This window comes from Stegodyphus dumicola, chromosome 12 (genome assembly GCF_044657685.1).
Source record: "Stegodyphus dumicola isolate Sdum_Otavi_A_Nest chromosome 12, ASM4465768v1".
Taxonomy (NCBI): domain Eukaryota; kingdom Metazoa; phylum Arthropoda; class Arachnida; order Araneae; family Eresidae; genus Stegodyphus; species Stegodyphus dumicola.
Window position 1 is genome coordinate 105,934,701 of NC_140779.1, and position 27,426 is coordinate 105,962,126.

Consider the following 27,426-nt stretch of genomic DNA (forward strand, 5'->3'; position numbering starts at 1 on the left):
TATAAAATACCTCCGTAAATATAATCTTTGTCATTTTTTACATTTAGATTTATCATTATGCATTACGTTTCAATATGCCATTATCAAAGATTGCTGATACTCTTCTATTATCGGTACTCTTCTGTTCTGTGTATTATCTCTATCTTCTGTTATCTGCATGTATGTATACATACATACATACGTACATGCATACTTGTATACACGCATATATAAGCACATCCATCCATCCACACATGCATACATACATATATTTCTGAATCCTGTCACGATAACAGAAGAGTGCCAGATTTTCTTATATTGGTAGTTTAAGAGTAGCCTATTTCTTTGCTTCTTATCAGGAAAATAAATTTTGGATACTCTTCTGTTATTGGGATAGAATTAAGGTACATATGTATGCAAACATGTATGGATGTATGTATTCATGCATGAGTGTATATATATATTTCTGAATCTTGTTCCGATAACAGTAGAGTACCAACATTTGTTCGGTTTTATTTTTAAATCATGTTTTACTCTAGTAAATTTTCTAGCAATTTACTAAACACTAGCATAAGGCAGATTGTATTAATAAATATTTTAGTAAGTTACCATTTGCAGTTTATAAGTAGATATTAAGTGGTCACCTTTCCTGCACCACGGATGGAATCCAGTAAACCTGCGGCAGTTTTTAACATATGTAAGAAAGCAGGCTGAATATCTATAATAATATTTATTTAATATATGCTGCATTATATGTGCGTATAACATATACGTGTATAAAATACACATACACACACATACACTCAGCATATTTACATACATTTCTGAATCCGATCCCGATGACAGAAGAGTACCAAAATTTGTTCAGTTTGATATTTAAATCATATTTTATTCTAGTAAATTTTCTAGGAGTTTCCTAAATTATCTCATAAGGTAGGTTGTATTAATAAGTATTTTAGTAAATTACCATTTGCAGCATATAGGTGAACATTAAATAGATACTTTTTCTGCACCACGTATGGAATCAATAAACCTGAGGCAGTTTATATCATATATAAGAAAGCAGGTTATAGGTCTATAATAATATATATTTATACTCCATTTATCGTCATATTATTCTGATGTAATAAGTAAAGCTCAATGAAAAGAAGTTAGTCACAATTTCTTTATTCCAATGTTAAATTCCAAAGCTTTTTTTAATTCAGTAAATATTATATTAATTTATTATTTATAAAACTGCTGGTTTTAAAGGTCATATCAATTCTCACAATCTTGTCACCATTAAAGATCTATATTTAAGTACCATATGCATATATTAATGTTTGCGTTAATGTATTTTATTCGTACTTTGCACGTTTATATATAATATTATTTACATACAGCAACTATTCATGCCTGTTAGAACTTATTTTGGTAAACTTGGTGGAAAATATTGTGTTGTCAGCAAAGCTAGAAAGGTTTTGTATTTGGCTTTGAACGCTTATCCCGAAAAAGCCAGAGCGGATGAAAATTTCACAGAAAACCATTTTCAATACACAAACATGAAAGAATAATAATAACACCAAAAAAAAAAAAAAACTGCTGATACTTCAAGACCGAAAAGATGAAGAAAAAACACCATTTTTCTAGACCTGGATACCTAAAAAAACTCTCCACATCTAATAAAAATAGGACTACAGTAGCTATTACATTCCTCTAGCAAAAGGCTACAAGTCACTTCCTCCTTGAGCTACCACCGTGATGCCAACAATAGCCGACACCCACTATATATGCGCAATTTTTTTCTTAATATGCAACGTACACAAACGCGAAAATAGAAAAAGTCTACCTTCGTCGACAATAGATTGTGGTGAAAGAGGGTGGAGGGTCATACAAATCCTTCTCTATATGCACAAGAATAACAAGCAATAACCAGTTGATGGTGCCCATATTTTGAACTCCACCCTCTTATAGCTAGCAGCTATAGAGTGGAGTCTACTACCCGCATATGGAGAAGCATTTCAGCCAAATGAATTGAGTTCTGAAAGGAAACGAAAAATTCTTGTAGCAGGAGAAGAAAGATCACACGACAAGGTCTAAAGTGGTCTGGTTTTTTCTGGTATTCGTATGCACCTTTGCATCAAGAGAAAAAGAAGAATTAATGGAAAGAAGAAATATGCTCTGTGTCTCTCTTTTAAGCTTTCCAATCAAATGTGGATTTCGAAATCTTTTATTTAATTCTTTAATTTCTGTAGTAGCAATAGCTTAATGTGATCACATTCATCCACGGGTATTTTGACAGCATTAAGCGAATGATGAAAAAATAATGGCTTTCGAAATCGAAAAAGAATTTAATTAATTTAATATAATTATAACTAGAAATATACAAATAGATACTTTCGCAGAATTTTATTTAAGAAAAGTTTGTTTATGAACTGTTCAAAATAGCTTTAATGGAAGATTTCATTTATGACCTGTCCATAAATTTTCTGGAAATTATTTGTCCGGTGCTATACCCCTAATCTTAATACTCGGAGACCATGGGTGTCTTCAGTGATTGCCTTTTTCAGGGGCAAAATGCTGCAGAAAATATTTCCTCTAATATTGATCCTATATGCTGATTGTCTACAAAATCGATAGAGTTATTGAAACTTAACGTTAAACTGAAATTGTTCCCTTGTCTAATTTTAAATGATCAACTAAAATTGAAACGAAGTTGTTTGGTGGCATTTTTACGACATTTGGTAATTTCTATAACCAATTCTGAGCTTATTCGATGACTTTAATTTAAGAAATTTATACTAAAATATCTTGATCGTATTAACCGAACTGTCAACCACAATTAGAAATGTATTTTGCATATCCCCTTATCTAATTTTAAATGATTGACTATTGAAACGAAGCTCTTTGGTGACATTTTTCCATCATTTGGTAAATTTTATAACCAATTCTAAGCTTTTTCGGTGACTTTAATTTAAAAAATTTATATTAAAATATCTTGATCATATTAAGCAAACTGTCAACCACAATAAGCAATGTATTTTCCCATATTCCCTTGTTAATTAGCATTGTATTTTCCATAGTCCCTTGTCTAATTTTAAATGATTGACTAAAACGAAGCTGTTTGGTGACATTTTCCCGTTATTTGGTAATTTTTATAACCAATTCTAAGCTTATTCGAAGACTTATATTTAAAAAAATTATACTAAAATATCTTGATCGTATTAGCCGAACTGTCAACCAGAGTAAGCACTGTATTTTCCATATTTTGTTACACAAATGAGAGGGACAATAACAATATCAGAATGATAACACTAGCAGGGATTGCACTAAGTGGCTTCTAATATATGGTAAATTCTGTTCTACCAGAAATTTGTTGAGGTACTTACATATTATGGCAACCACCTTGGCGCAGTTTGGCGGATTTTAAGGATGAAAAAGACAAAACTTTTATTGCAATAATAAAAAACAAAGTATATTACTTTCACCTCTTTTCTTACGTTATAAGAAACTCCTACAAGCACAAATTTTAAAAATCGAGTTTAAGACAAAAAATAATCATTATTTTTCTTTAAAAGCCGTTGGAACTTGGAATACAACAAAAAGAAGACATAAGAAAATGGCGACGTTGGAGACTGAATATTTGTCATACGCATGGCTGCCTGATTAATTGTTATGCGCACATTTACCACAGTTTGGTGTATTCTGAAGCTTTGGCGATTTCAACTAATGGGGTTCCGATAATAAGTGAGTACTCTTGTTGCTTCTGAAAAATCAGTTTTCTTCTATGAGCACAACTTAGTAATTTAATTTAAATAGAAATTTATTTCATTAACATTTCTTGAAAGTTATCATATTCACATTTTGCCATGCTCTTAGCAATTATTTAAAAGTTATTCATTTTTGAGAACTTAAATGATTAATTGTGTAATTTCCTAAAACCGTCAAAGTATTTTAAGAACAGATAATATGAAAATAATGGAAGTATTATTGAGCCAATATAAAATGGCGAATGAGAAAATTTGTTTGTCCACTGCGTGTTGTTCTACTGAACAAATATTTCCCAATTTCTTAAAACTTTAACGTAGTCTGAATATTTTGTTCCTGATTAACGAATCTATGTCACGTGAGTCAAATCAGCGAAACTGCACGCATGGGGACGGAAACACCTTGTTCTATTGTGTATTTTCAGATTACGGGTTATTCATAAATTTTCATAGCTAAATTATAAACTATTATTACTTTGCAAGCCAAATTTACATATTCCTCTGCATAGTTTGCTTGTTTAATTGCATTTCTATGCGAGTTTTGCTTATTGTTTTCTATTCAGATTAAACTTATTGCAATCGTTTACGTGCATTTTGCTGTCCTACTTAATCTCTTATTTTGTTTTCTTTTTACTCCATATATTTTGCTATCCAGATTTTTTTTCAAATAAAAATGGATTAACGTATATTATTCCAATAAGAGCGATATGGGTATTCCAGCGGGAACGTGCGAATATTCCAATAAGAGCGATATGACTTTAAAATGATATGGTAACTCTGTTTAAAATGTTATCACTGTCACTAATTTTGATTGGTCTTTAATCTACTTTGACAATCAATATAGGCTAAATACGCTTTTCAAGCACGTTCATTTTGGCCAAAAAAACTGCATTCTCAGACGAAACTCGTATTTGCTTGATTGGATATGTTAACAAACAAAATTAACGTTTTTGGTGTTAAGTCCTTGTATTCGTAAAGGGTGGTTTATAGCATAATGACATTATCTAATCATTTCCTTCCTCCCCCCGAAAAAAAACACGAGGGATAGTTACAGTGACCGGTGAGCAATACTGATTGATGATAACAAACTTTTGGTGACCAGATTTGGAGAACATGTGATTCTAACAAGATGGTACCACATGTCACATTGTTAATGTCGCTATCGCACATTGTAGAAACAGTTTTGGTGAAACGATAATTTTGCAAAATACACCTGTTAGCTGGTCTACCAGAAATTGTTATTTATTCCTTTAGAATCATTTTGCACTTTGAGCTTGAGGAATTAGCTCGATAAAACCATCGAAAGTAGTCTTGGAAAATTTGCAAATATAACGCTGATTTTTGTTGTTTGATTTCTGCATTAAACTTTTAGAATACTTTTGTGGGGTATGAACCTTCGAAGCACTGAAAAAAATCAAACTTGGCATTCATAACATTATTGCATAATATTATCTATAACTGCATTCATGGAATTCGCTCGTCTGTGTTAAGTGGAGGCAGATAGCTAAATGTTGTTTTATTCATAAAAAGATAGATCGTTGTTTTAAAATATAAAAAAGTAATTCAGATATTTCTGTAGGCGTCAGAAAGCCTACAGTTTCAGAAGTTTTAAGAAAATAGGTGTTAGGGATAAAATTAACAAAATAAAAAGTACATACAGTGGCAAATTGATAAACAGTATAGTTTAATATGTAGGGGAAACTATAAATAATATACCAACAGAATTTAAAAGGGAATTAAAAATTCAAAAAATAAAATCCACTTTCTCTTGCAAAGGATGCCGTTAATAACAACATGCTTTTAATGGACATGAAATTCAGATTGTCTTTATGGGAAGAAGGAATTAATCAGATGAGATGACTAATAATTCTCAGGAAAGTAGACTATCATCTGGTGAATATTGATAAAAAAAGATATTTCGTTATTGGAAATTATAGAATCCAACATATCCCATGTAACATAGCAATAAATTTAATACAGCCTAGAGAATATTTCAACTGAAGAAAATTCTCTAAAATGCCAAAAAGCAGCCGAGAGATATGTGCTAAATCCTCTGCTAAAATATAATCGTGTGCATTTCCTGAAATACTACTACGCAAATTCTGTTGGTCTATTTACTCGTACTGCTAAGCTGTATTCAGCTTCCTTGAGTGTAAATTCTTCAATGAGTATCATTGTGTCTCTTTCATATGTAGAGAACAAAAAGAGAGAGGGAAGTATTATATAATGTAATATAGCTATGCGGATAAATGTATGCTAAAATTATTATCGCTAATGAATATCACTCTGACAAAAGTAACTTTGTTTCTCGTTGTAATCGTAGTATTATCTAATCAAACAGAATGTATCAAAGTTCTGAAATTTCTGGAATAATTTTATGCTCTACTTTTATAGAATAAAACTTGGAAGAAGAATTATGCACTGAAATTTATTTTATTAGTCATTGTTTGCAATGTACAAAAATGCATTTGAGAAGCAGTTTAAAAGCACGTAAATTTTGATGAATAATTTCTGAGACATCGATTTGAAATATGTTATGCTATATCTTAAAATTCCTCTGTTTAGCTGCATTCATTGAACATAAAATGTAACAGAGATAGTTGTTATCTATTTATTTACTTATATTCGGAGGACCCACAAATTCCCCGAAATATTCGATTACAAATTCTTCCCTATTTAAAACAAAGTCAAAAATACACCATTCAAATCTAATTACGTTCATTCAAATCTAAACAGAAGCCTAGATTCTAATATTCTTTTTCCTAAAGTCGCTGAACACTGTAGTTCGGTCCGAGGTTCGAATCCCGCGAACGGGCTGACTGCATGGACGTTTTCGTTATTTTTCCCACGCGTAACGTGTATACGAGCCAGTTTCCCTTAGAAAGTCCACGAGAAAAGCAGCCCTTCCCTTAGGCAGATAGTCCTAGTGTGCTTTGCCATAATTAAATAAACTAAAAAAACTCAATATTATTTCAACGGCATGCTGAAGCAAAAAAAGGCAAGCAAAATAAACTACGCATTACAAATTTTACTATTATATTTTTATTTTATGAAATAAAATTCAATTCAATTAAAAATTAAATGGTGTTTTTAAAGAATGAAGTGTTAAATTTAGATCAAAATATTTTAAAGGGAAATTTACTTAAAAGTTCATACGTATAGAGTATTTCAATTACTATTAATTCAGTTCACTTGAAGAACTGAATTAATTGAACGAAGCAGAAAAGTATTGTAACTTCGAAAAATTGCAGGTATCATGTTTCAATAGAAATGTCCATTTGCATCGTTCACGAATCCATTTGGACTATTGTTTGTTTGATTCTGCACGTACGAACAAAATAAAAGACTTTTTCTTCCAAGAAGGATTGTCAAAGGGATTTAAAATGGATTCAAAGGAGACTTTTTTTTTTTTTTTTCCATGACGCTTGTACTTACTGACGTATCTCACACAACTCAAAAACGATTAGTTGTAGAGCGTTGAAATTTTGCATATGAGACTTCTATAACATCAAGTTGTGCACACCTCTTTTTTGCGGCAATCGGCAGTACCAAACCTATATGTATATACACGTTTGGGTGGGTATGTTGTATGATCTTAAATTCACTTAGTTCGAAAACAAGTTTTTCTAATACTTGCGCGATAGCTTCAAAAATCTAAGTAAAAGTAATTATAAGTAAATTAATAAGCCTAAAAGTTTAGCTAAACTACTAAATAATAAACCAATAAAATATTATTAGATAAGGTTTTTCACGTATTATCTTCCAGAAACAGAAATTGAATTAAAGAAACACTTTTTAGTCAGTATTCTAATTAGCATTTTGAATCAGTTTAATCTAGTCCCTCATTGCATTAAAAGCCATTTAAACACCAGATTCAAAAGTAAAAATTTTTAAGCACTGAAAAAGTACTGAATGTTATTGATTGCAGATTAATTGACATGTCAAGGGGAACAAACTAATCTATTATCAATCAACAATAACACAATAAAGTGAGAGTGTTTCGTCTTTATTCCAAGTAAGGCTAAAATTATTATTTTGCTAGAGCTGCTTCAAAAGTTATGAACAATTAATAAAAAGCAATTAGTCTATTTAAGACCTGTCATAAACTAAATAAAAATGAATTCGATATTCTTTTCAATTTAAATTACCCGTTAAGAACAGAAATAAACAATATCCTTACTCAAGAAAAGCATTCCCCGACACTTCCATTTTCAAACTCAAAATCAAAAGTAAAAACAAAAGTTATACGTTTTTTAATTAAAATTCAAAATCAAGAGAAGATGTAAATTCACATAAAGTTTTAAGTTAAAGTTTAATAACTGCTTTTGCTTGGATATAATATACGAAAAACTTCTTCTTTATCTCTTTCTCTCTTTATATATACCCCTTATCCGGCTTAATAATCCTTACCTAGGCTTTATTTTTGCAATCTTGATTGTAGTCATATACTTCCAATTATAGAAGAGTTTTAAATGACGAAAATATTCAAATTTAGGTAACGTAAAAAATAATTTTTGTACAAATAGCGAAATGTAACTTTTAATATCAACTCCCGGTTCTGATACTTATATTTGAGAAAGTTTTATACTCCTAGGAAATAAAATTATAAGAAGTTACAAAAGAACTTTATAGATGACTCTCGTACGACAAAAAACTGGTCGTAAAGATGATATCCAAAAATTGCAAATTTTGGATATCATTTTTCAATTTGCCTTCAGAAATTGATTAATTCAGAATAATTCAAAAAAAAAGTTTAAAGGATGCGCAGCAAAAACATGGATGTAATTTAATAAGCCGTACAAGTTAAGTCACGTGGTGCCCACATCAGATTTTTTTGTATTACAAAAATGATGGACGCAAACTATCATTCGTAAATCTGGCGCGAAAGTTATATATTTATGCTTATTATTATCTATTAATGTGCTGAATAACATAATTTTCGTTTGATATATGTAGCAGATCGGATTATATAAATAACTCATTGCATCGATTTTAATGTTTACGTAATTAATGTATGAAATCCTCAAAGAAATATAGCCTCAACGAAGCTTTAGATATGTTCCCAAAAAACTGACTCAGTGCTTTTTACCTCTGAATCTAAGCCTCATATAGTAGGCTATGGGACAAGGAAGAAAAATTTGCTTCGGGATTACTTAGACTGTTTTGATTTGCATTGTAGCCTTTCAAAGAGCCACGACTTCGGCAAGGAAGCGGGCTTTAGGGATACCTCACTTCTGCAAATTGTTTTGCATATGGGAGCGACGGCGTGTTATGGATATTCTGGGGAAAAATAAGCCATTCTTCCCTTTTTTCTTTGTTGGTATCCTTTATAAAACAAGATTTTACAGCGTTGCGCGCTTTGCCAATCCTTCGACGTTTCTTCCTTGATATGGATGGGCCGGAGAACGCACTCCTACAAGCTAAATTTCGGCAGGGCGTAAATTGTATACTTTTTCCTCCCCCCTCCCCCTTATCTTACCATTTGTGTTGAGTGTTTGTGTATATTTGAGCTGCATATGGATGTATGCGGAAGTGATATACACTTCCTTTTATCGTGGGGTGTTATATTTTGCGGCAGAATGGGCTCTCAAAAGGAGGCTTATGCAAAATATAAAGTACGTGTGAAACTGGAGAACAAAGTGAACAGTTCCAACCTGCTAGGGTCGATTGCACCCTGCTTTGAAAGGATATTGAAGCCTACAAAATGTGAAAGAGACATATTCATATCTCAAAGACTTCCATGTATTCATATAAGCTCATTAGAATGCAGTTAAATATATCAAACTGATCAAAGTAATGCGCTAGAATGTAATACATTCAGTCTTTCTATGCTAGTATTAACTTGCAACAACGAAAAAAAATCTCACATATACTGCAATTTACGGAATTATGCGTTCATGTTATTTATAAAATAAAATAATGTATAGTATATGACATAATGATATTCATTACACACACAAATGGTATGTAGGCGCACCAGCGACCGAGCGGTAAAAGCGTTAAACATTAGTAGTTAGGACATGGGCTCAACTTCAGGCGAAAAGGCTCACTGCATGTGCGTTTTCGTGATTTTCCCAGTGTGTAACGTGTATACGAGGCCAGTTTCCCTTAGGAAAACGTCCACGAAAGCATTCCCTTCCTAGGCAGATAACACTAGTGCGCTTTGCCGTAATCTCAATAAACCAAACCATAGCATGTACAAAAAATGAAATTTGAGTCTAAGTCCTCTACCCGAATATGTTCGCCTGGAAGCCCGAATTCGGGATTTTAAATTCGCTTTATTGTCTATTTTATATTTTGTAAACCTTTAATGTATTTTTGATTAAAAACCCACCAATTTCAAAGCGAGCAGTGGCAACACTGTAGGGAATAAAACATTTTCATCTCAAGCACCCGAGAGTGTTGATGGGAAATAATAAATATATGCTGTTTTTAAACATTTTTAGTCCAAAGCTGCGTTTACCCAAATGCTCTCGAAACGAAAAAAAAATATGTTTGGGTGTAATATAAAATCTGGAAGTTTACAAAGTTTATTTTTTCTTAATTGTTTTGTAGATACATTATTTATACTGTGAAGGTAAAAGCAGTGTTACCCGCATAACTGAATCATTTGTTTTCGAAACATGACACATTCATGTAATGAAATTTTACTCGTCTGCGAATAATATATTATTTACTGTGAGCAGTTATATGGAAAGAAAAATAAACGTTAAACACAATTGCGAAGACTGTAATTTTGTATGAAAAATGTCATATACTTTTAACGAACTCGTAGAAAAAAAATGAAAGTAAAAAACACATTCGGACTCACCTACACTTATCAAGATTTTATATAAACATTCTGCAGATAAAGAATTCGCAGGCAATTGCATTTGATTGCATATGGCACAAGAAAACTGTTATTTAAGCTTTTTCAGCTGAATATTAGCATGGATTAGCAGTTGCTTATTCTCAAATTGTTCTTAGAAATAGCATCTTTAGGGATAGGAAGAGTTTAAATGAGTGAGAAACATGCCAATGTGATATTTAAAATTAGCTATGGAAACAATCTTAGCTTAAAGAAATGACTTTTGATCCTGAAGAAGAAGAGTTCATGTCTAACTGCTTTGGAAATCAATAGAATTTATTCAAAATTTGCTTGCTCTTTCTCTAATTTTAAAAGGGAATTGTCTTTTTCTTTCTGATTTTAAGTCATAGGACTACGTTGGAGAAACCCAAAGTTCAATCCATAGTTGTTTACATTTTGCTTTATTTATGCCAGATATTTCCCTACATTGAGCAAGAACTTCAATAATCTTCCTCCATGCTGCTAAGATGACACTGCTCTTCTTTCGAAGTCCTTATGTGGAATTACTAAGGACTTTTTTTTGCTAAAAACAAGATAAATATTCAAAGCATTCATCGGCACTTTGAACTCTTGACCTTTCGATGCTAACATTTCCAGTTACACTACGAAGACACGTGGTAAAGAGGGAGAAAATACCTTACATTCTCTCCCACTAAAAGGGTGATTGGGAAGAAGGAGATCCAGTTGCTAAACCCTGGTGGTGACGAATCATCATCCGCAGCATTAGGTTTGGGCGACACTTGTAGAATCAAGCAGGTTTTTTATAAGTGGGAGAAACGAGAGAAATGTGCACTGCCGTCGCCGGAGCTCAAATCTTGGACTCTCCGATATTAGGTGGGCGTGGTTTCCAGTTACGTCTCGAAGACATGTAGCAAGGAGGGATCAAATTTTTCCCCTTCTTTTCTCTCGAAATGGCTCAATGCTAAGTTATAAAAAAATTAAAAAAATAAAGTTAATATCAGATTTAAGCCATTTTATATAATACATATTAGTGCTTAAAACTTTAAAGTTTTTAAAATATTAGCTTATTTTGAAAGTATTTCGGAGAAAAACTACTTACACAAATTAAATTAAATGAAGGTCGTAAACGCTCAGCTGCAAAATCTTAACTAAACCAATAAAAAACAATAAGACTTTTTCATCGATGAGTTGTTTAGCTATGTAAATACATTCTTATTTCAATAGGTGTTTAGTGCCAATCTAGAATTTTGAGCAACATCATATTAATTACAATTATTTTAAAAAATACTTCTTTCCAGTGGATTGAAACTATAAAAATCAATTAATACTTATTTCTTACAAGGCTGTATACTGCATTATCTTTGATAATATTAGTTTGGAATGTTTTTACATAAATTTACTGAGAGTAAAATCAGTGGACCAAAAAAATCTGTTTTTAAAATGTGCTTCCAAGTGTATTTTTAAATAGAAAGTAAATGAGAAGAAATGGAACTCCTGCCTTATTTAGCTTAAGACTAAAGAAGTAAAGGTTGCTTTAATGCAGTTTATTTTTTTTTTATGTTATTTAAAAATAACTAAGTTTCATTTGCAAAATCAAAAGATAATTTCTAATGAAAAATACCCTAATCTTTTTATTGCAGGTTTGGTCACGTGTTACATAAAAGCATGGCTTAATCAAGGATCGTTCAATGAGTTCTACAATGAAGATACAATTTTAAGAAAAGTATTAAGATATTAAGACACGATTGACTGAGTGAAAGACACGATTTCTGTAGCAAGGCTTATCAGAAATCAAGTGCCTGAGATAAATATTTTCTGAGGAAATGTCTGTAGGAAAATAAAGGTAAGAATTGTTTGAAGTTCGTAAAAAAATTAGCATAAAAACAATAGTAAAGAATTTATTCTGAAGAATGTTATGTGAATAAGCCTTGCAAGTTTTTTCATAGGTTTCACATGTGTTACATAAATCAGATTATATTCGAAAGTTATAAACAAAAGATCTCTGATAAGGTTTGTTTTAGTTTATTTGATTACTGTAAAGCACTCCAGGGCTCGAGGCCTAAGGAGGGATGCTTTCGTAGAGGACTTTCAAGGGTAATCTGGCTCGTATACATGCTCACAAGGTAAAGACGACGAAAGCGTCCAGGCAGCCAGACCATTCGTTAGTATTCAGAGACTTTACCACACGGCCACTGCTGGACCCTCTTCAAAGACAGATCACTATAAAACGCTTTGCTTTAGAAAAATATTTGTTTTAAGAAATCTACAGTGATTCTAAATGATGCCTTCAAATATTAACTTTTGTTTATTATCAAAAAATCTAAAAAATCTTGAATTTTTCTTAAATGATGAACTTACAAGTAGGAGAGGAAGATATAATTTTCAAAGCAAAATACTAATAAATAATGCTGGATAAATATAAATATAAATAAAATAAGTAATTAGACACCAATAAATAATGAAGGCTCAGCTTCGCCGGTGGTAATAAAAAGCAATTCAAGTAAAAATAACGGTAATGCTACGAGCATTCATTGCGAAAGTTGAGAAATAAAGTTCATTAATGTAAAAGTACATGAACTTGTTCCTGAACATACAGATAAAATAAGTTTTTAAAATCTTTGGGGAACAAAAGATACCATTTTTGCACTAAAATTTTAAGGTGATAACATTATGAGCGATTTTATATTCAATTAGATATTTTCCTTAAAGTGACATTTTCTTTTTGAAAATGGTTCCTATCTAGTTCTGATAGAAAAAAAAATTAAAAATACTAAATAATAGTTTAATACCTTTATAATAAATAAATAATAGTTTTATATCTTTATTAGCTAACCTGAGTATATAACTGGAGCTATATGCACAACAAATTTCAAAATGTTATGTACACTAATTTTGAAAATCTCATTTCAAGCTAAATTTATTAAATAACAACATCTTAGGACAAATTCGTATCAAAATTTCTATACCTGAATTGGTTTTTCAAAACATTCATAATTTAGTGAATTCTAAACGTAATCACTAAAAAATACTCTTAATAGAAAAACAACTCTTATTTGAGGATCAAGAACAAGATCAAGATGTCAAAATAAAATACAGACGTTTGAAATCACCTTTTCCAACCTTTATGAGCTTTTGATATTCGTGTAGTACTCTTTTAATTTCAAATAGGAATTAAATTCAAGTTAAATTCTGTTTTTTTATATAACTGAAAAATTCGACATGATTTGAATATATGGAATTGATATAGGGTGCAATTAAAATGTGTCAAATTTAAGTGTTCTTCACTTGTCTCCTTGAAGAATGAGAAATTTTGTGTTATGAAATTGTATTCGCAGAATCTTTTAAAGCTGCTCAAAATTCCAGATTGTAAATAAAGCTTTCATTTATTTGCATTTGTAACATTTAAAAATATATCGAAATTTCTGTGCAAATTAGAAGAATTTTTGAGAAGAACGTTTCTTGAAAAGGAGCAGTATGGAATAGGTATTAATTATATTCTTAATTCAGTTAATTAAATGTCTAGGTAACTATTGATTAAGAAGTTAAGATTCTAATTTCATTCAAGTCGTAAATTCGTAGCTTTAAAATTTCTTAGAATTTCTCTAGTTTTATTTTTTGATGCAGAAGTACAAATCAACTTCTATATTCTATTAGAAGTATCCGTAATAGAGAAATTACGTTCTTGATTTGCATCCCATTACGTAGCATTTATTATGCCAAAATACCCTAAATTTCTATAAAAATAGTATTTTCCAGTGTAAACTATAAGCAAACAAATAAAGGCTTCAGAAAAGTAATTAAAATACCTAAGAATGTAAATACAAATCAAACTTCTGCGAAATGTGATACTTATTAGACGAGTTTACGATTGCAATTAGGAATCTTTTTACACTTTTTTTAATCAAGCGCCCAGATAGGAAAGTGGTTACTATTCACTCTGACTGCTGTAACGAATGCCCGGATGTGAATACCGGAAGAGCCAGAGATATAAATTGTCTATCCCTTCATAAGAGGCAATGGTGTTCCCCCCCCTGTTAGGTGGCTCTGTAATAAAGTAACCACTGCTTCCAACCGCACTAGTGGCCAACGCTTGTAACGGTTAGTACTCGTTATTTGGAGGGGGGCGAGGAATCCCGAAAACTCGAAAACCGAAATCCCAAAAATAGATTTTATATTTTGTCCAAAGGGACTCTTTTACCTTTTAGTGTGTTAACTTTACGCCTTAAATATCATGTTATTTGCATTTAAACCACATAAACTTTAATCCAACAGCATTAGCACAAAATATTTAAAAACGGCATGTCTTTAGAATTTCCGATACGCAGTGTTTCTTTCCGTACAGTATTGCCATTGCTCGCTTTTAAATCGTTGAGTTTGTTAATCAAGAATTCGTTGAAATATGAAACCGATAATAAAACAAATTCAAAATTCAGGTTTCCAGGTGCCCATTTTCGGGTGCCCAGGTGCCTAATTCGGACGTTATTGAAAGTTTTATGGCTCTAGGTACCGCCGTTTCTTTACAGTGCGAAAAACATACATACATTCATGCAGATTCTTCATTATTTAATTTCTTTAATTATAATACAGGGCGATGATATTTGGTGGCAACAATTTTAAAGGTGATTCGCTGTTTATAGTGAAACGCCACATAATGCCGTTTTGAGACTAACAGCCCTTCTGGCCTGAAAAAAAAAACTTTTTTTAATTAACTTATCTTAATTTTCTCAGATTTACTGCTGTATTTTTCCCACAGATATTCCGTAAACAAATTTATTCTACAGCCGCTTTGTTTAATATTAATTAGATAACAAACATTAGAGTGTGGACTAATATGAAGGTACTTAGCTTTATTTTTTATTGCAAGTCATATCCAAAGAATGACTGACATGTGTTTGAAATATGTAAAATACATTAACTGATGTGAAATAACTAAAATTAAATAACGTAAGTTATTCACACTTATGGTATTCTTCAAAATACCGTTAACTGTTGAGTTTTCTTAATTAATTTAAGAACCTTAACAGACTTAACCTATCTGTCAAAGATTCAAATGCATTTTTGCTTCCTGAGTAACAACTGAAAGGAAGAAGAAATAATTTAACAATGATATGAGTAATGCAGTAACGAATTACAGTTTAAGTTATTACATATCTTAAACATGTTTTGATATTTAAAAGATATATAATAACTCGTTGTTTCTATTTTCCTCATTTCCCTTCTGTAGTCAACTGTATGACATAACCAATAAAACAAATATGGGATCTTTACGTGTGTACATTTTGAATAACCAGTTATTTTATGATTTATACCTTTATTGTCACTTCTCTTCCCATTTCTCTACAAGAATGCGAATTAGTTCTAGAGAATATAAGGTGAGATTTTCGGACTATAAAATAAAGTGAGTTTCAGACTCTCGAGTCCATGTTATCGAGCAGATTTAGAGAGGTGAGATAAAATTGTATTATTAGACATATTATTAACGGCAGTTGCTGACATTTAAAATGTTACACCGGTGAGAAGTTTGAGCCAACTTTGCGTTAATTTATTCGTGTAGACCATAGTTATTAAACTTAGTTTTAATTCTAAATTTACAGTTACTTTAAATTACATTGTCACAAGTGGTTGGCTGATTTTTAAGCACGAATTGATGTTGCATATTTTGTTAGTTTCGTATAACAGGGCTTCACACGGCACGGCATTTTCTAGGAAGCTATCTACCGCGTTATAAAAGATACATCTATTAATTAAGTATAAAAAAACCGAATAACATGACGTTTGTGCTTCGTAATTGCTGCAAGATTTTATGCAAAAAGCAATTTATGCCCAAAAGCAAGATTTATGTAAAAGCAATTGTCTACAACGGAAATCAACTTTTAAGCATGAATCCCTCACAGCAAAAAGGGCAATTAGATTAAAATAGCCTGTATCATAAAAACATCTGTCAAGCGTCAGTAACTAAATCCCTAAAAAGTGTAAAATCTTAAAACTTCACCTAAAAACACGAAAAAAAAAGCAACAATTAAAAGGGTAGTTTATCACAAAATGATTCCAAATATAAACACTTTCATACTCAAATTATTCCCGGTAATTATTTAACTTCCAAATTTCAGTACGAGTAAAGCATATCATGTGCAAGGAAGAGATGAAATTGTAGCTCTGAGTAATGTAGCCGAGTTGCTGCTGGCAGCAACATTAATTTAACTACACGACCGCTTGTGTTGAAGATATCTATTCTGGATTCGAATTGCTTGGCGAAATGGCCAAAATTATGGAAAGTTGCAGACCCCACGTGAGGTCCGGATTTAAATCGCCTGGGAAAAAGAAGCATTTATTTTACTTCTAAGATTCCAAGAAATTGGAAAAGAAGACAAGGTGATATGTGCAAAGGGCAATTCGGCTCAACTTTTGAAGTGAAAAATTGAGGATTGCGCCAACCTCGCTGGATCACTTTTTTTTCTTTCTTTTTACCCTCCTCTGCTTAAAAGTGATGGTACGACCATGCTCTGAGACACATTCTGGCAGAGGAAGGAGGGGAGGAAATTATATATAAGCCCCCTTCTCCTCTTGGAATCTTCCATTATTCTGGAGTCCAGTAAATCGCCAAGGGAAAAGGGAAAAGGGCGCCAAAAAATACCAAAAAATATACGATTGCGTCTTTCAGAATACGGTCTAATCAATTACAGTCGTCGATTGCAGTTGAAAGAGAAAAATAAAAATAAGAAAGGGAGGTAAAAGAAGGATCGAGGGACTTTTTTTTCCAATTTTTTTATTCTTTTTCTTTCCAGTCTTATTCAGTCACTTTCCTTTTCTTCGACAGAGGGTGGCTGGAAAGGGAAAAAAATTCATGATTTTCTCTGTTGACCGTACGCCAATGAAAAGCGTGCAGTGAGAAAAGGGTGCAGAGGAAGGAGTTGCTGGCAACAGCAGAATAGCAAAGGAAGACTTCTCTTAGGAAAAAAATAATAATAAATAAGGAATTGACGACTGGAAAGCATTGGATAGTCTTTCATTTTGGAATTTTCTTTTTCCTGTACTTTTTAAATTCACGCGTTAAAGCAGTCTATAGCTACTTCGGTCATAATAAGAAGGAAAAAGAAAAACTGGAGGAAAGATTTAGGGACTTTTTTATTCTTGAAAATAACATGGCATGAAAGACGTGTTCGTTCATGGGGAAATGAGAATAAAAGACTGGTTTATAAATAGGCAGCATGTGCACAGATAAGTAAACGAGGTTATTATACATAAAAATACGTAAACAAATATTGCTATATTTACCATTCGTTTTATACTTAATATACGGATAAAAAGTAATAACGTAAACTTTGCAATAATTCTAATTTTTTAACGAATCATTTTCGAATCTTTAAATAATATATTATTAAAAGCATGTTATGCTTGTAGTTTTTGATAGATATTCACAATTTAATATCACATGCTGAGAAGTTCTGAAGTTAGAAGTATAATGCCATTTGATTGGTTATAGAACATAGATCAATATGTGTTTCTAGTTTTACTTTATCGACATTAAAAGCTCCAAATGAAATTTTTCATTTGGAGCTTTCAATGTCCAGTCTCCAAATGTATTTCCACTGACTGTCGAAACTCGAAACGTTGTCAATTCTATTTGTTCAATATTTATGAGGAGAAAGATGAAACCTTTTTCATACATATGAGATATTTAGGATAAATTTAAATTTAGAATACATTGGAATAGTGTGTTATAAGATGTTGTTGTTGTTTCTAATGCTCATTTATCTGACCTATAGTCAGCTCAAGCCCACGAAATTCCTCATGGCAAAAAGCACAAGTTTACGTCCGTCGTTGGCAACAGTCTTGAGCAGTTTACAGGTGACAGTGTGATTTAGCTCAGTTTCGCCCCAATTTTGATAGAGAGCACCTAGAGGGGACTGGTCCGTGGGTCTCTTACCCATCTACCCCTACTACCAACCTCTCGAGAGGACTTCCGGTTTGCGCATATTTAGAGTGCTCCCATGCCGCACGGACACTATACATTTACAAACATCCATGCCTTCTCCGGGATTCGAACCCGGGCCCTTTGGCACCACAGTCAGCGACGCTAATCATTATACCGGTTGGACGGCCTATATTATAAGTAATTACCCTAGAGATTAATTATATTTTTCCTCAATATTAAACACAAATGCCACAAGGGAAATGTTTTTAAATAAGTTATATTTTTAAGCCTAATTAGTTCTTTAGTCAAATTAAATTGACGACGCGACACGAATCTCAAACGTGACACGTAGTTATTGTATGAATGACAAATTCCAGGAGCATAGAACAGATTCACCTCCCAATTTTCACTTTTGTTTATATGTCTTTTGTTTATATGTTTATTTTATATTTAAACAAGCTAAAATATGAACGTTCCGAGCTTAATCGGAAAATTCTTTCTTGAGCATGTCCGTATTTTCGCATGGAATTTTACAAAACATTTTTTTTTTTTTTTTAAGTTTATTTGAGTGTCCGCAAGCTGCAATGTGGTGAAAAAGTGAATTTAACCCTAGCATTTCAGTATGAATTTGCTTCTGTTAAGTGGATTAAGGCTCACCAATGCGAGTTTAGCTTCAAAGACAATCATTTACATTCTAATAATAATAACAAAATTAGTTTTTAAGTTTTTATTTATCAGATAGAAAAAAAAAAGCAAGTAGACTCCTTTATTACATTCTGAGATTGTTTTGTAGAAAAAGGGTTGATAGTAGAACAGTTTTATTGTCACCATTCAGAAACACAAAAACACTCTTGAATTACTTTAATGTGTCATTTCCGAGATGAATACATACACAAATGTTTACTGATATAAGAAAAAGATTTTTACTGATAAAATGAGAGACCTCGCTTTAAAAAAAGTGCTGCTGACTGCGAAGCTATTTTAGATTTTAAATTCCACAGTTTATGATATTTGATGCAGACCAGTTAGAAACATGTCTCCGACAGTGCAAACATTGTTAGGATAATTGTAATCTATAACTTATCTCGAAATTTTCATTGCGCCTCTTGTTAGCGAGCAATGTTATTACACAAAGAAATGCATTCCACATTATATACTCACATTTATTGCTGAAAATAAAGTATTATAATTAATGTCATAAAATTTTGAATCGGTAACGATTGAAACTAGCATTCGTGGTTTCTGCCCTACTTTGCAAACGAGGTTGTTTTCATGTTGCTCTCTATGTTGTAGAGAGGTTAGTTTTTTATTATAATTTTTTTATTAGGAGTCATGAAAAATGTGCAATACCGTCACCGGGACTTCATCCTGGATCTCTCGAAAAGCACCGATTGCGCTGCCGTTACACCACGACGGCATGCTGGAAAGGGGGAGAAAATATCTTATATACTCACCCTTTAAAGAGCCATTGAGGATAAGGGGACCCAGTCACCAAATCCTTGTGGTGACGAATTATATTGTCCACCATTTTTTAATTCGGGAGCCATTTGTAGAGTCAATAGTTTTTTTTTTTTTTTTTTTTTTTTTTTTTTTTTTTTTTTTTTTACAGGAGCCATGAAAATGTACAATGCTGTCGCCGGGATCTCTTGAATACGCCCTGAGTGTGCTACCATTACACCACGAAGGTATGCTGGAAGAAAGGAGAAAATACCTAAAAATGTTACGAAAAGAACAATAAGTAATGTAAAACAATGTATGATGCATAAGCTAATACTAATACTACTCAGGTTTAACTGATTATGGCACCGAGCGCTGTGTGCATAAAGAGACTCAAGCTTTCGTGAAGACTTTCTTATGGAAAGTGGCTCGTATCCAAATTATACCCGGGGAAAAATACAAAACTCCCATGCAGCAAGCCCGTTAGGCCTAGTGTTCAGTGCTGTTAGTGGACCAGTTTTGGATAGATATCCTCTTTGTTTATCATAGTTTGAGCCATTTTATTGTTAAGCGGTTCCAATGAAGCATATAATAAGAAATCCGAACGAATTCTATTTCAAAGTGCAAAGGATGTAGCTTTATAAATATCTTTCATTAACTATAATAATTACAATAATGTTCATAAAAACTGCTTTTTATTCACTTTTATTGTTTATTACTTTTTATATGTTCAGACGTTTTAGCAGTTACAGTTATAAAATGAAAGATAATGATGAATGTTTTATGGAGCGAAGAATGACAGCATTTTGAGAGCCCGCTTCTTGTCAGATCACGTGAAAGTTGAATTAAAGGTCATTTGTCGCATGCATCCGCAACACTTGCCAGGTGGCATGGATGCTAAATACATGAATGCATAACTCGACGTAACAAAGCAATATTTTGAAAAGTCTCCGCTGCAAGCGTTTAAACGTCAAAAGGAGAAAGAGAGACAGAAAGAGAGAAAGAAAACCACAATGATTGCATTTACAATCACTCATTTTCATAAACATTATTTTGTTGCACATAAGCGTAAAATTGTATCAAATAAGGCTTTTATTGCAGATATCATGAAACATAAATATGTGTCATTTTACGCTTTTCGTAACATGTATCCTGTATCAAAACATCACGCAAAAAAATAACGACGCATTAGCGAAGTTAATCGTTAATTACAAAAGGCATTAAAGTATTTCTCTTCTTCGTTTGTTTTCCTGAAAAAAAAAGAAAGAAAGAAAAACTGAAAAAAAAAAAAAAAAAAAAAAAAAGAAGAAGAAGAAGAGAAAAAGCACATTTTGTATTTCAATGGCCTTGAAAGGGGAGGTGGCAGAAGCACATACGAACTCCGAACGCTTCGGCAATTTACTTCTACCTCCGATTAACGCTAAACTGATTGCCATTATCACGATGCTGACACTTTTGTAGCCTGCAGGGGGGTAGAATGGAGCTGTCGCAAATCCGGGCGCCAGAGGGCTCTGCTTCAAATGAGATGCTTCTAGGATCCAAAGGAGGAGAAGGGTATCTGGAATGAATGAAAGAACACTAACCTCCTCCCCCCCAGACACTACCTAAATCCCCCCGACCTTGAAGCATAGCTGGAGTCAATTAAACAGCGCTAACTGAAAAACACTATGTGCCTCATTACGCGATACCCCATAAAAGAGACGAGGGCCACTTTTAAATTTTCGCCTGAGACACAGCTATGATTTTATTAGGTCGGTTTTGTAAAATTTTCGCCTTTTTTTTTTTTTTTTTTTTTTTCTTTCCCATACCTGACTTTACAAGAGGCTTTATGCTCCCAGTTTAATATTTTTTCCGGTGATTAAGCGTATTTAAAAGACTAGTTTTTGGAAGTAGCGTTTTGCAAATCGGTGTGATGTTTATTAGGTCTTTACTGATTCTCGTAACCGTAAATTCCGTAGGGCTGAAAAGTATGGAATTTTTCTTGCTGTTTTTACTTCACTTTAATCATTATTTTATTCCGAGAATTTATCATTTTGATTTTGTTCCTTTTATTGGGAAATGCGACGAAGGACTGAATGATGTTTCTGATACTAGAGTACTTATTGTACTCTAACCTCTATATGAATGACCTTCCAATTTTTTCGACTCATGGAACACTTAGAACTAAACAGTTTTTAGAGGAATACCATCCAACCCTCAGAAAAATATATATTAAAATAATACTTAAAGTATATCAGTGTGTTATAGGCACTTTTGACAGTAGTGTACTTGTCTTACACAAAATTGTCGAAATCCAACTCTGTGTGTTCTACATGCATCTATAACCTAAATTTTAGGAGCTGCTCTGGCTGAAATTTAGATTTTAAACGTCGAATCTCTGGTATGTCCATAATTCTTTCCATTTCCTTCACTGGCAAACCTTCCGATTCATCGTAGCACTCGAACGGATATTTTTATCTAGTCATACTTAGATTTTTTTTCTTTTCTTTTTTCTTCTTTCTTTCTTCCTTCCTTCTCCTACAGTTTTCTTCAATTAAAAAAGATGCTCTAGTGCATAATTTTTAACCTTGTCGTCTAAATTCAATTCACTTTCCATTAGAAACTGTTTTCTTTTGAAAAGCATTCTTCTTCATTCTCTTTGATATATGATGACCACACTTTAAGTTTTAAAACTAATCTATAACTAAATGCATTTTCGTATATTTTAGTTTAATAAAATCATTATGTTATTACTATTCGTACTAGTCAACTTGTGTTGGCGCTTTATATTTCTTTTCAAATTTTAATTTTGACTCACGGAGCCCTGAGTTTTGATTTGTGGAACTCCAGTGTTCCGCGGAAAAAAGTTTGAAGACCACTGCTCTGCATTAATAGAAAATATCCTGAATTCTATGAAGAATGAATTGCGTCTACGATCGTAACTATCACTGTGGCAACTGGGGTCTTCACCTTACCAGGTCCCCGTGAAAGAAAAGAATAAAAATGTATGCTTCTGTTATCGATACCGAGTTCAGAAATGTATCTATATATGCACGTGCGTATGCACATATGTGCGTATATGTGTATGTATGTACACGCACCGCATATATACGTACGTACAGATATGCATGAACACATACATCCGCCGTCTAACCGGGACAGTGGTTAACGACGCTGAAAAAGCATGTATGTTTGTAAATGTATAGTCTCTGTGCGGCATGAGGGCACTCTAAATATGCGGCGAGCCAAAAGTCCTCTCTAAAGGTTAATGGTAGGGAAATAGACGTAGGAAACCCTCGAACCCGTACCCTCGGGCTGCTCTCCATTAAAATTGGGGGCGGAACTGAGCGAAGTCGTATTGTCACCTGTGTGGTGCTCGAGGCTCTTTCCAATGACAGGCGCATTTTTGACCCCTTGTCACATTTCGGGGGCTTAGTCTGATATCTGAGATCTGATCTGATGTTACTGTCGATCGAATGGAATAAGTTACAGCACAACAACACCTAACAGAACTGGACGGGGAAAAATATATCGATTTTTTAATATCAGAGATTTTATTTTAAAAGACTGAAATATTAAGCTTGATAACAACATTTATATTTTCATTTTTAAGCAGATGTGTTGATAATAAATCCCACCTCAATTCCATCGAGTTTTACTTAAGAGTTTTTCCATAGCCTTTACTGCACAGCATGCATCATGTGTTTATGAATAATGCATCATGTGTGTATGTTTCGAGAATGAATGTTCCTATGCTCAACATTCATTCTCGAAACTGATATTATTAATTAAAAAGAAAAGAAAGAAAGAAAAACTGTTTGCGAAGCAGTATGGGATCTCAAAGATCTCCAGTTTAATTTTGCTCTCATCTGAGAATAATCGAATCCATACTCTGACAAAACAATTAGTCAGTTTGCCTTCTTAGTAAACAGAAAAAAAAAAAAAAAAAAAAAAAAAAATTTTTGTAATCCAAGTATAAAAATAAAAGCATACTGAATAATCTACTAGTAAACATGTTACCTTAATTATATTCAATATGTTTCATATTGAGATTTGTGCATATAACGAATTTGCTTTAAAATGTTATTAAATCCTTAATTCAACATGCTTAGTAATTCCAAGATGTTTAACGTTTCCTTAATCCAACATTTTGCCACATAAAACTTACTTGTGAGTGAAATATTTAGTAGCTTTATTGATACACTATCTAAATTTAATTATTTGCTTGATCTGTTAGGAAAATTTTGCTGTACATATCTTACGATATGCATTATGCACTTTTTCCTATTAACTTAAATAATGTTCAATTTCATAATTTGTTTCAAATGTTCATTATATAAGATATCCTAGGTAACAAGAGTGTCGGTTAACACTAGTCTGTTCCAATGTTTTTGATTGTTCAGCTTTTATTACTGCCCTAATCCATTAATCAACTTCAAATTAAAACAATTCTGTAGAATGACGACATTTTTGAACGAATTTTCTCCTAGAAACTAGAGGCCGCCGAGCGGTAAAGTCGCTGAACACTGGTAGTTCGGTCCGAGGTTCGAATCTTGCGAACGGGCTGGCTGCATGGGCGTTTTTGTGGTTTTCCCCATGTGTAACGTGTATACGAGCCAGTTTCCCTTAGAAAGTAATCCACGAAGGCATCTCTCCTCTTAGGCAGATAGCCCTAGTGTGCTTTGCCATAATTAAATACACACACCTAGAAACTAGAGACTAAAATAACAATTTCCTTGTTTCAAACATTTATTTAAACCTGCATACTTTGTATCAAAGAAAATAAATCAAACCTCAGCACGTATGCATGAACTTTAAATGGAACATTAACATATTAGTAAGTAGCATATATATATAAACTTATAGCATCTAAAGTTAAAAGTAAATTGAGTCAAACTAAGACGATTCTTCAACAATATTAATAATTGCATCCTTGTAAAGAGGTTAAACTTAAAATAAAAACATTTCAAAATAAAAAATGATCATTATTTATTCCTCTTATTAAGTTTCTTTATGTATATATATATATATATTCAATGAAATTTCGTAAGGACTCGGAAAATGTAATTTTTGGATAACTTTGTGTTCGAACGTTGCGCTTAAATAGTGAAAATGACTTAGTTCTTCAGAGAAAAGTATTTTTTGATGTTAAACTTACTTTTTTTAAAACACACAAAAAATGCATTTTGTTCTTTACGCAGAATAACTTGGAAATAAGATTTTACGAAAAATTAAGAAAATACATTATCTCAAAAAAAGATTTTTAATTTATTAAGGTATAACGTTCTAAAAGATTGTCATATCGTTTGTAAAAAAAGTATTTACTGTTTTCAAATTTTAAACGCTGACACTTAAAATAACATTGCAGAATTAAATTAGTTCTTGAATTTATATAGCTTACTTACATTTAAAATTTCTTTACAGAATCTGAGAGAGAAAAAATTCTTGTCGCTTATATTTACATCTTAAACACTAATTTGCTGATATACGTTCCCCTTAATATTCAAAAAGAAAGAAACTTTGGTGTATCGTATATTTAAAATAATTAGTAAACGCTTATTAGTTATGATAGGTTCCGCAATATGAAGAAATACTTAAAATTAAGTAATTTTATTTTTAAACATTTAGACTGCTATTAAATTGGATAGCGATCAACGAGCATAGTAAAATTTGTAAGCCAGGACAAATTAGAAATGACATCTTCATTCGTTCTGAAATATGTCATTTTTCTGTGGGGGGAAGGGGGCTGTTTCTCGTTCATTGCTGAAATGTTGGACAGAAACTGCGAGTTTTTCAAAATTATGTTATTATGAAAGAGAGTTTAATTGGCTTCTGCTTGATAAAGATTTAAAACCGTTGAAGAAAACGCATTAAATCGGTAATAGACAAATTTTAAAAAGTTGCTTTTTTCCCATTTGTGAGAACTTGTAGCTTAAATAAATGAGTATGTGAGTAAAATGGTAAATGGTTTAAGGAAAGCAGTAAAATTAGTTTATAGATTTTTATAAGATAAAACTAAATTATTCAAACTTATGTGGCAAGTTATACAAACAACTTCATAAAAACGTTCTAAGAAAACTGAACGTTTAATTACGATGTAAAATTATATTTTACAGTCACATAACAAAACGTTTACTACTGTAAACGAAACCATGTATATGCCAAATCCTTGTCTCTGAACTGGGGGGGGGCAATACACATTTCCTTTGTATTATATGTTATAAGCATGTATATTTCCCAGATATCTTTCATATGTTCAAGGAACATGTTTCTTAATTAAAACACGTGTTCACGTACATTAATTCGCGTTAGTACGACTTTCGCAGTAATGACTCGTCCGGATATAGAGACCCATAAAAAATCCGTAATCGATAGATCTTTCATTCAGTACAAACATCATTGGATATTTATGGCTTTCTAGAGAATCATTCTAATAAGCGTCAAATGCATGTTAACAACAAGAGGATTAACTTACACCTGCGAGTTTTTTATTTTATTTTATTTATTTATTTATTTATTACTATTTTTTATTTATATTCGCAAAACATAAGTATCCTTAATTGGCAAAAATCTGCAGCAGCATTTACGATGTGCAAACACGACTTGAAAAAACTAAGCGAAAAAAAAAAAAGAGAAACAAATATCGCATTGATTATAGTAAATATAATATTATTCGATTTTTTATTGATTATTACTGTTATAATTATTTAGCTACAGTCATAAATGTTTAACTATATTATTATTAATTTATGAACAATAATAAAAATTATAAAACAATATTAATAATAATTGTGTAGAATTTTTACCTCTTTTTAATTTGGTTTTAATCTCTCCCCCCTTTGTATTCTGAAATTAATAATAACTTTTTCGAAACTGCGTAAAATCTGCAAACTAATTCTCCCTTATTTCATCTTAACCTTCTGCTTTGTGTATAGTTCTTAGCCTATCAGTTTAACGAAAAATTTTACTATAAATACCTCTGCGATTCAAATGCGTACTTTCTTTTGCCGCCGAAACGTTCTTGCTAAATAGCACACCTAATGTTGTACCAATTAAGGAAAAAAGTACTGTTTTAAGAAGTTTTTCCTTTTCAAAGTAAAAAGGACGTTTTAACCATCAAGCTAGTTGCGATGTCTCCTGCAGTCGTAATCTATGCAACAATCTTCTCGGCCATGATTGAAAAGTGAATTAGTGCATTAAAGTAAGTCATCACACACATTTATATGCATACACACAATATGGCCCACCGGAAAAAAATACCTTTTCAAAGCGGTCCACAAATATTTTGGTAATACAGGCCTGGCCTATAGGATAGCAGTATACTCTAAGTCTGTTTTACAGTAAGAATTTATATACGTCGTATTTTACATTTCTTACAAAACATTTTGGTAATATTAATTTTGTCTGCTCCATATGTTTTATATCATATGTGTTTTTAAAAGCATAAAACAAGTAAACGTGATGTTTTCAAGCGTTAAATCTAATTTGAAAGCTGAAGACATTTTAACTCATTTTCCCTTGCCTTAATTCAGAGTGCACATTCCAAGAGACTCAAAAAATTG

General features: G+C 32.1%; 1 long non-coding RNA gene across 1 annotated transcript in view; it reads left to right on the plus strand.

The window, feature by feature from the left end:
• Positions 1-27,426, plus strand: part of LOC118191350 (uncharacterized) — a 237,146-nt gene that overhangs the window by 123,195 nt on the left and 86,525 nt on the right. The window contains exon 3 of the long non-coding RNA XR_015044349.1: positions 12,174-12,376. This is a non-coding gene — a long non-coding RNA (uncharacterized LOC118191350). The remainder of the gene's footprint in view (positions 1-12,173; positions 12,377-27,426) is intronic.